At 43.6% G+C, this 10,288-nt stretch overlaps 1 non-coding gene across 1 annotated transcript; it reads left to right on the top strand.

Moving 5' to 3' along the window:
• Positions 1-373: 373 nt before the first annotated feature.
• On the top strand, positions 374-480 carry LOC140603301 (U6 spliceosomal RNA). The gene has a single exon (XR_012006299.1). It is a non-coding gene; the product is annotated as a U6 spliceosomal RNA (small nuclear RNA).
• Positions 481-10,288: the final 9,808 nt, after the last annotated feature.

Below are 10,288 nucleotides of genomic sequence, written 5' to 3'. Positions count from 1 at the left end.
CTTGATCCTGAGCCTCCAGGATCACGTCCTGGGCTGAAGGCGGCGCTAAACCGCTGAGCCACCCAGGGATCCCCTGAAGCTTGAATGAATATAGTGGAAATCGAATAGAATTACACACAGCCATTAGGAACAGTAATAATAAAGGACTGCCGATATGAAAAAAATTATTGAAATGTTATGAAGAATAAAATGAGATAAAAATTTTTGTGCAAAAAAAAAAATTTTGTGCATTCTCAACATTTTAAAATATATTCAGTGCCATATAAAATATCAAAATGCAAAAGGTAGACTAGAAGAAAATATTGCAACATATATGACCAAAAAAGGATAATAGTCCTATTACTGAAAGGGCTCTTCAAATATGACAAGGAAGGTGCTCGCTTCGGCAGCACATATACTAAAATTGGAATGATCCAGAGAAGATTGGCATGGCCCCTGTGCAAGGATGACATGTAAAGTCATAAGGCATTCCATATTTTAAAAAATATATGACAAGAAAGGACAAATAACAATCAAATAAGGGCAAAAAGTGTGAAAGGGCAAGTCACGGAAAAAGAAATAAAAATGACAAATAAGTATGAATAAAAAGATTCTCAACTTCAATAGTGGGTTAAACAAAATTTTTTTGTCTCATTGGATTGGAAAAGATATAAAAAACTGAGCCTTCGGGACACCTGGGGGGCTCAGCAGTGGAGCATTAATCTGCCTTCAGCTCAGGGCATGATCCTGGAGCCCCAGGATCGAGTCCCACATTGGGCTCCCTGCATGGAGCCTGCTTCTCCCTCTGCCTGTGTCTCGGCGTCTCTTAGAAATATATATATATATATAATATAGAAATATATTATATATATATATATATATCTTTTTTTAAAAAAAAGGCCTTTTGGGGAAATAATCTAGCAGCACCTATCAAAATCCTAAATGGTCCTCCCTCTAACCAAGGGGCCCGCTTCTAGGGCTGTATTTCTAGAAATAAAGGAATCCATAATTAAGGATAAATGTTTATTGAAGCATTTTTAGCAAAACTAGGAATGAGAAATAAATTGTTTATTTTTTCTTTAAGATTTTATTTATTTATTCATGAGAGACAGACAGACAGAGAGAGAGAGGCAGAGACACAGGCAGAGGGAGAAGCAGGCTCCATGCAGGGAGCCCAACGTGGGACTCGATCCCAGGTCTCCAGGATCAGGCCCTGGGCTGAAGGTGGCGCTAAACCGCTGAGCCACCCGGGCTGCCCTAAATTGTTTATTAATAGAGAAATAAGTAAATACATTTTAGTACAGCCACAATTTGGAATATTATGTAGCCATGAGCAAGCACGAGCTGCGTGTGTGCATACGCCGCGCTGTCCAGGTGGCTGCACGTTAGAACCACCTGCAGGGCTGGCTGTGGATTCTGCTGCCCAGGGCTCACCCAGGACAATGAACTCAGATCTTTGGGGGTCGGACCCAGTAGTACTCTTAAAGCTCCCAGGCGTTTCCGACACATAGCCAAGATGGCAAACTATTAACTTCAAGGAATCTCAACCACATTTTGTTAAGTGAAAAGAGTACATTAGGAGATCTATATATAACATAGTGACGATAGGAACCAGGAAGGGAGGGCGGAAGGGAGGGAGGGGAAAGAAGGAGCAAAGGAAGGAACAGAAGGAGAGCATCAAGAGAGAGGGGTGCCCGTGTACATGTGTTCAAACACACATCTACATATTCATGAAGTCTGTGTGTATGTATTTATTCCTAAAAGGATAGATAATAGGTGTGGAACAATACACACTTATTTTAACATCGGTTACTTGTGGAAGTATAAAATTGAAAGGAATCGTAGATTTTATTAATGTTTACATGATACTCTGTGATTGTTTAAGTTTGTATAATCACAGGTTACTTTGTTTAAAAAAAACAAAGTATTAAAATTTTGCATATCAGAAAAAAAGGAAAGGAAATGAAAATGCCGACTTCACGGGGTTATACTTTTCCTTCTCCACGTCTGAGACTGTCCAGCCTGCGAGGTGTCTTCTAGGGCAGGTGGTAAATAAACGGGGAGGACCTGTGCGGCCAGCTCGGGGCAGGAGGCGCCGGGAGCCCGGCCCGCTCCGCTAGCAGGAGGGCGGGCGTCGCTCGCTTGGGGAATTCAAGGCACCGTGACCTTTGGCCTTCACCTCCCTAGGTCTCAGTTTTCCCAGCTATGAAATGGGAGCTAGGCGCATCTCTTCCACGTGATTAGGTGTAGTAAACACCCAGGTCTCCCGTGGAAAAGACTGAGAAGCAGGGGGATGGGATGAATGTCTGGGTGTTAAGGGTCCGGTGGCACAGAAGAGCATCATTAAAAGTTGCAGCTCTATGCACGTTTTACTGTAGAAGAATCTAATGAGAAGCACTGAATCTTGGGATTGGCTGAAATCCGTCCCCAGGGTAAGTCCCTGGATGCCCTTCGGCTGTTTCCAGGGGCAACAGATGGCAGCTGCTACCTTCCCAGCACCAAGGAATCGACACTGGGCTGCGGAAAAGAGTTTTTGCTCTGGTTCTAAAGAGAGAGGTTGGTGCAGGGCCTGGCACACGGTACCCCTTGATCCTGGGGCTGTGGGTTGGAGACCCACATCGGGTGTAGAGAGGACTTGCGGGTCCATTCCTCTCACTGAGAACTAAGGATCTCTGTGAGAAAATGTCCCAGAAACTCCCCAAGAGAGAAAAAGACCACAAAGGAGTCGATGAGAGACAGTGAGGCGTTTCTGGTCCAATCAACAATATTCAACGAGGGCGCCGGCAGGCTCTGTGCCCGGGGAACAGTGCTCCCCCAGGCCTTGCCATGGCTTCTCACGGTTCTCACGTGTAAGGTCTTCTGTCACATATTGCCCAGTGTGAAGGCCCCCTGACGCCCACACCTAAGAGGACATCCCCCCTTTACACGACACCCCAGTGAGCACTTACAAATACCTGTGAACTCCTGAGCAGCCTATGTCAGTGCTAACCCTCTGCCTTTCCAAACACAAACCCCTTGAAGGCAAGGACTAGACCTGCCGTGCTTGCTCCTGCATACCCAGAGCTCGTGTTCGGGGGTGAATGAGGTCCCCAAACCTAGCTCCCACCGTGGAGCACTGGGATTCAGACCCCCACCCTCCAACACTATGAAGCCCCTCAGCGAAATGCCAGGCAGGCTCTGTCCTAAAGAATTCACAAAAACAAAACCACGTGTGACTAAGACCAGTAAGGATATTAAAAATAAAAATAAATAATAATGATTAACTTTCTCTAAAAAAAAAAAGAAACTAAAAAAATTATTCACCAAGTATGTTGAAAGGAGGACACTTAGCAGTCGCCTGATTTTTTTAAGACTCATCATTCTAGGGGCGCCCGGGTGGCTCAGTGGTTGAGCACCTGCCTTCAGCTCAGGTCATGATCCTAGAGGCCTGAGATCGAGTCCCACATTGGCCTCCCTGCATGGAGCCTGCTTCTCCCTCTGCCGCTCTCTCTCTCTCTCTCTCTCTGTCTCTTGTAAATAAATAAACAATTTCTTTAAAATAAAAAGAAAGTTTTACTCTTCATAGTACATTATGATACCATCTACCTCTTTGCCAACCGAAACAGGTGGAGAAAGAAAGCTTCTCTGAGGTTCCCAACTTTCTAAGAGCAGGAGGGAGGGTGAGACAGGGGGGAGGGAGAGGGAGAGAGAATCTTAAGCAGACTGCACACCCAGCACAGAGCCTGAGGTGGGGCTTGATCTCACAACCTGAGATCAAGATGAGCTGAGATCAGATGCTCAACCAACACGGGTGCCCCCCGGAGGTTTTTAAAGGTAGGGGCTCCAGGTAGAAGCAAATGGCATCCTCCTCTCTGCATCCCGGGAAAGCACCGGGAGCACTTCCCTGTTATCACAGGGATGCAGTGCTGGTGAGTCATAGCTCAGAAGGCGGCCTGCAGCGGGACGCCCCGGAAGCAGCCCTCATGCTGCAGCTGCAGCTCTTCCACTTCTTCTCCAGAACAGCCCAAATCTAATCTGTGTGCTGATTTTCAGAGCACGGGAGAGACAGGCTTTCTCTGTCGCTGACAAGCAAAGACTCAGTGACCATCTGCCAGTAGAAGAGACTCATCCTTTCTCAGAAAGACCGTAGCATAGTCAACGTTCATCCCACAAACACTCATGAGTGCCCAGCAGGCACAGTGCTAGGGACTCAAGCACGGGGACGAGGGGAAGTGATGCTCTTGATCCTCCCCAACCTCCAAACTCCATAATTCTTGGACTTTGTTGAGGACTAGAAAGAAGGAGCAGGTGCTGTGGCAAGATCTAAAAGGTGACAAGTAATAACCCTAGATGCTGAGGAATCTTAGAGGGCGTGTGTATTAGTGGTGCGTTGGAGGAGGCGCCTTTGCAGAGAGCAGCACCTTTAAAAAGTGTGCTGCGTCCTGAGACAGAGGAGAGGTTAAGAGAATTCTCATGAGTTGGAAGGACTACACGCCCATTGCACGTGTCACACAAGTGCTTGATACAGTGTCTTGCCCACACCACGAACACACGTGCATACACGTGTGTGCCCCGCAGGAGGCATGGTGGGCAACGCAGGTACAGAGGTGGAAAGACTCACCTACGTTCTCCAGTTACACAGGGGGCACTTTGCTCACCGTCCTAATGTTCTTTCTTCCACTTCTTCTGGAATCCCTTCTGAAATGAAACAGAAAGCAGAATATTTTAAAACACTGTGATATGCACGTTGTAACTGGTTTTCTGCCAAAATAGTTTCACCCTTTTAATTTGGTCTCTGGGTTTTTAAAAGTCTCTTCTTCTCTGTAAATTTTGCATTTGTCCTTTTCAATACTTCCGCCTTCTCCCAGCCAAGTAAAGTAGCACTGAACCCGTTCACCCTTCCCTTTTTCATCAGTAACTACCACAGGCACCATTAGAACTATATTTGAACAGGTTCCAAAATCTGTTACTTAAAAGCCATTCATTCACTCAACAAACATTTATCGTAGAAGGAAAATCCTCATTTTTAGTTAATATAAATAAATAGCATACTTTATGAGGCATAAGCAAACACTAACTTTAAGCTTAAAATTTTATATCAAGTGATGCTTGGGTGGCTCAGCGGTTGAGCATCTGCCTTCAGCTCAGGTCATGATCCCGGAGTCCCAGGATCCAGTCCCACATCAGGCTGCTTGGAGCCTGCTTCTCAATCTCTCTCTCTCTCTCTCTCCATGTCTCTCGTGAATAAATAAATAAAATCTTTAAAAAAAATTTATATCAAGAAAATATAGAAGTGTCTTGGTCATGGTAATCATGTCACAACGTATACATATATCAAACCATCACATTGCCACCTGAGATACATTCAGTCTTTTTTTAAATAGATTTTATTTATTGGAGAGAGAAAGAGAGCAAGCTTAGGCAGGTGGAGCAGCAGAGGCAGAGGAAGAAGCAGCCTTCCTACTGGAGCCCGACATGGGACTCGATCCCAGGATTTGGGGATCATGACCTAAGCCCAAGGCAGACACTTAACTGACTGAGGTACCCAGGTGCCCCTACATTCAATCTTTACTCGTCTGTCAATTCTACCTCAATTAAGATAGGGTTGGGGGGGATCCCTGGGTGGCGCAGCGGTTTAGCGCCTGCCTTTGGCCCAGGGCGCGATCCTGGAGACCCAGGATCGAATCCCACATCGGGCTTCCGGTGCATGGAGCCTGCTTCTCCCTCTGCCTATGTCTCTGCCTCTCTCTCTTTCTCTCTCTGTGACTATCATAAATAAATAAAAATTAAAAAAAAAAAAAAAGATAGGGTTGGGGGAAGAAAATACAAAGCTTTTTGAGAAGCTGTGCCAAGTCAAAGCCTGTTAGTCTTAGGTTCTATTGCTGTCCTGCTGAACTAGTAACCATTCCTATTTTGCAAGATAATATACCTAAAAATTTGGATTCTGGGACACTGGCTGATTCAGTCAGAAGAGCATGTGACTCTTGATCTCAGGGTCCTGAGTTCAAGCCCCACCTTGGGTGTGGAGCCAAGTCAATCAGTCAATCAATCAATCAATCAGTACTAACTAATCTTAAAAACATTTGGATCCTGTTCTTTTTTACCCCTTTAACCAACTGATCTATCATAATTCAGGGTACACTTATACAGGTCACTTGATTTTATTTTCATTATCTGGAAAGTAGGTAATAACCTGATCTCTTTACTTCCTGTGATTGTTAATATTACGTGTCAACATGGCTAGGCCGCAGTGCCTAGTTGTGTGGTCAAATACACGTCTAGATATTGTTGGGAAGATGTTTTTCAGATGTGATTAACATTTAAATCCATAGACTTTAGGTAGATTATCTTCCTAATATGGGTGGGCCTCTGGCAGCCTGGGTGGCTCAGCAGTTTAGCACGGCTTTCAGCCCAGGATGTGATCCTGGAGACCCGGGATCGAGTCCCACGTCGGGCTCCCTGCATGGAGCCTGCTTCTCCCTCTGCCTGTGTCTCTGCCTCTGTGTGTGTGTGTGTGTGTGTCTCAGAAATAAATAAATAAAATCTTTTTTAAAAAAATAATAAAAATATGGGCCTCATGCAATCAGTGGAAAGCCTTCAAAGAAAAGACTGAGGCCCCCAGCATAAAGAATTCTGCTTCCAGACTCAGGACCTCAAGACTGACTCCTGCCAGCTTCCAGCCTGCTGGCCTGCTCGGCAGACTTCAGTTTTGCCGGCCCCCCACCTCATGAGCCAATTCCTTAAAGTAAATCTCTCTCTCTCTCTCTTCCCCTCTTTCCCCGTCTCTCATTCTTTCTTTCTCTTTCTCTCTTTCTGTATGCGCAACTTATTTTGATGATAGAAAGATAGATGAGGGATCCCTGGGTGGCTCAGTGGTTTAGCACCTGCCTTTGGCCCAAGGCATGATCCTGGAGTCCTGGGATCGAGTCCCACGTTGGGCTCCTTGCATGGAGCCTGCTTCTCCTTCTACTTCTCCCTCTGCCTGTGTCTCTGCCTCTCTGTGTATCTCATGAATAGATAAGTAAAAAATCTTTAAAAAAAAAAGAAAAGAAAGATAGATGATAGATAGATAGGCAGAAAGATAGATATCTTATTGGTTATGTTTCTCTGTAGAACCGTGACTAACACAGTTACCTCTCTTGCAATTGTCTTAAAGATGGAAATGTGATTTAGGTTTAGGAAAGATTAGGCATATAAGAAGACTGTTGTTCACTTATCACTCCCAGGAGATAAACCTCTCCTGAAGATCTTATTATATTCTCTCCCTCCCTCAACATCTACCTTAAATAAGCAACAATAGTCATTATCACCTTATAAAGGTGAGGCAGAAAGAGGACAGGAAAACTCAGTGTCATCAAACTGAATCAATCAACGAACAAACTCTGTTAAACTCTCTCTATTAAAGGCCAAAGCAATTTTCTTCAGTGTATAATCAGTAAACATTCATTCATAGACTCATCCTGCTTATTTAAAATAGATTTTCCACTGACATCAAACACTTACCACCTACTCCTATATCTCCTTGTGATTCAGTTGTCCTCTTATGCTCTGTTACAGAAGCTCAGGATGGAAAATCCTAGAGCACAAAATTTGACACAGGGTGAACTTCAGGCTTGAAAGCTTTGGGATCTTTATCTGTCCAACACAGAATTTTGAAGTGATCATTGGATGACTATAATTGAACTTGCCATCAAGGAATACTCATGGGTACTATTATGAGTTTTCCATTTCAATGAATTTCTTGTTATTAGTCTCATTCATGGACAATAAACCAGTAGCCTCCAAATATGGAAGAGTTCCAAGTCTTTGGCAATTAGCATGACATCAGTTTGTTTAGCCACTGTACTAACCACTTCAATGTACACCAGAGATTCAAGGTCCACTGACAAATGGAACCTCACCCATGAATCCTAAATAAATTAGTATCAATCCATGGGCTCCCAAAATACCCAATATGCAGCAGGGAACTCACTTAGTTTCCAGAAATATCTGATTCAACATTTCCTCATTTGTCTTTTTTATTGCCTGTAAAGGTCCAAAGCAAAAAATTATAATCCACTCTTTATAGATTGTCCATACAAGATAACCTCTTTATATAAGACAAACATATCAAGATGTTTAAAACCAGTTGGTTTTTCAATCTCCAAAAAAGAGTTTTGACTATCTAAGGCAAAACAATAATTCTGCATTGTGGAATTTAGAACATGCTGAAATAAAACATATGAAATAATAACAAAAAGACTGGGAGAAAGAAAATGGAAGTTGAAAGATTCTTCTTTCATACAGGCAGTGACATAATATTATTTGATGATATACTGTATTTAAGATGTATTCTCTAAACAGTTGACTAATAGCTAAAATCAAGTGTTTGAGCTAATAAGGTAATAGTAAAGATGAAATAAAATATTTTTAAATCTCAGTGAATCCAGATGATAAAAAAATGAGAATAGAAAACAAATAGAAAAATAGTTGATTTAAACCAAACCCCATCAATAATCATATAATGTATTTGGCCTATCTTGTATCCAGAATATATAAAGAACTCTTACAACTCAATAATAAAAAGACAAATAGCCCAACTTAAGAATAGGCAAAGGATTTTTTTTTAAGATTTTATTTATTTATTCATGAGAGACACAGAGACACAGGCAGAGGGAGAAGCAGGCTCCCTGCAGGGGAGCCCGATCTGGGACTTGATCCCGATGTGGGACTTGATCCCGGGACTCCAGGATCACGCCCTGGGTTGAAGGCAGGCACTAAACTGCTGAGCCACCTAGGGATCTCCTAGGCAAAGGATTTAAATTGACATATTTTTCAAAGAAGACAGGAAAATTCATGAATTCGTGAATAAATATCTTTATTTATGATATTCAAACTCAAGTTTCTTTTCTTTCTTTTTTTTTAATATTTTATTTATTCATGAGAGACACAGAGAGAGAGGCAGAGACATAGACAGAGGGATAAGCAGGCTCCTGAAGGGACTCTGCTACAGGACTCGATCCCAGGACCCCAGGATCATGACCTGAGCAGAAGGCAGATGCTCAACCACTGAGCCACCCAGGTGCCCCAAAAATAAATTTTTATTTTTATTTTATTTTTTTTTTCAAAAATAAATTTTTAAAAAAAGATTCTTTTTCCTCTCCCTCTGCCTCTCTCTTCACTCATTCTCTCTCTCTCTCTCTCTCTCAAAGAAAAAAGAAAGCATACGTCCACACTAAAATTTGTACATATTCATCACAGCATTATTCACACTATCCAAAAAGTGGAAACAACCAAAATGTCTATCTTTAAAAAAATATTTTATTTATTCATGAGAGACACAGAGAGAAAGAGAGAGAGAGAGAGTGAGAGAGAGAGAGAGAGAGGCAGAGACACAGGCAGAGGGAGAAGCAGGCTCCCTGCAGGGAGCCCGATGCGGGACTCTCCATCCAGAGATTCCAGGATCACGCCCTGGGCTGAAGGCGGCGCTAAACCACTGAGCCACCCGGGCTGCCTACCAAAATGTCTATTAATTGACAAATGGTTAAACAAAATTGGTATGTCCATGAAGTGGAATATTGTTCAGTAATAAAAAGGAATGAGGAATTGATACATGATGCGTGTATCCACCTTTGCAGTGAAGGAGATGAAGAGACTGTGGAGTCTGGTGATGGTGAGGAGAAAAGGATATGAGGCAGCCAATGTCACCGGCCCTGGTGGACATTCACCCATCATCGCCAAACAGTAATCCTACAGCAGACTCCAGCCATGACTGGTGCTGCACACAGGCAGGGGTCCTCCACACAGTTACCAGATTCACTAGAACAGAGAGAATAAAAAAAATAAAATAAAATAAAACAAGGGATGGGAGACTGCTCCTGAAGGCCAAGTGCTTCTGGTGAGACCTGAGGCCATGGGTCTCACCTTATTCCACGCGTAGACCCCACAGGCCTTGACCAGACTATTCTAACTCTCTGGTGCAGGAAGTACTGGAGGATGCTGACAACCAGGGTACAGGAGAGCAAGGTAGACCGGTGTGGCAGGCCATGGCTCAGGGTCGCAGACCATAACTCTTCAGGGGCTCTCTTCACCAAAGACGGCACAGTGTGGACAGCAATGAAGAGGAGATGAGATCCGAGGTCAGCAGCCACCTCAATGTCTGTATCACCACATCGATGACCTCTGCAGAGGCCCAGAAAACCCTACACCATAACATGGCCAAGAGACAAAAGCCGTCCATCCACCAGCTGAAAATTCATCTGCTCTTGAGGTCGAGCAAGGTGGGGCTGAATAAAGGGCAGCTAACCTCCGCCATCATCCAGTTTAGTCATCCAACCAGAAGAAATGCATA

The sequence above is a fragment of the Canis lupus genome, chromosome 13 (assembly GCF_048164855.1).
Source record: "Canis lupus baileyi chromosome 13, mCanLup2.hap1, whole genome shotgun sequence".
In the NCBI taxonomy this organism is placed as follows: domain Eukaryota; kingdom Metazoa; phylum Chordata; class Mammalia; order Carnivora; family Canidae; genus Canis; species Canis lupus.
Note: the sequence above shows the minus strand (reverse complement) of the source record. Positions and strands in the feature narration are given on the sequence as shown.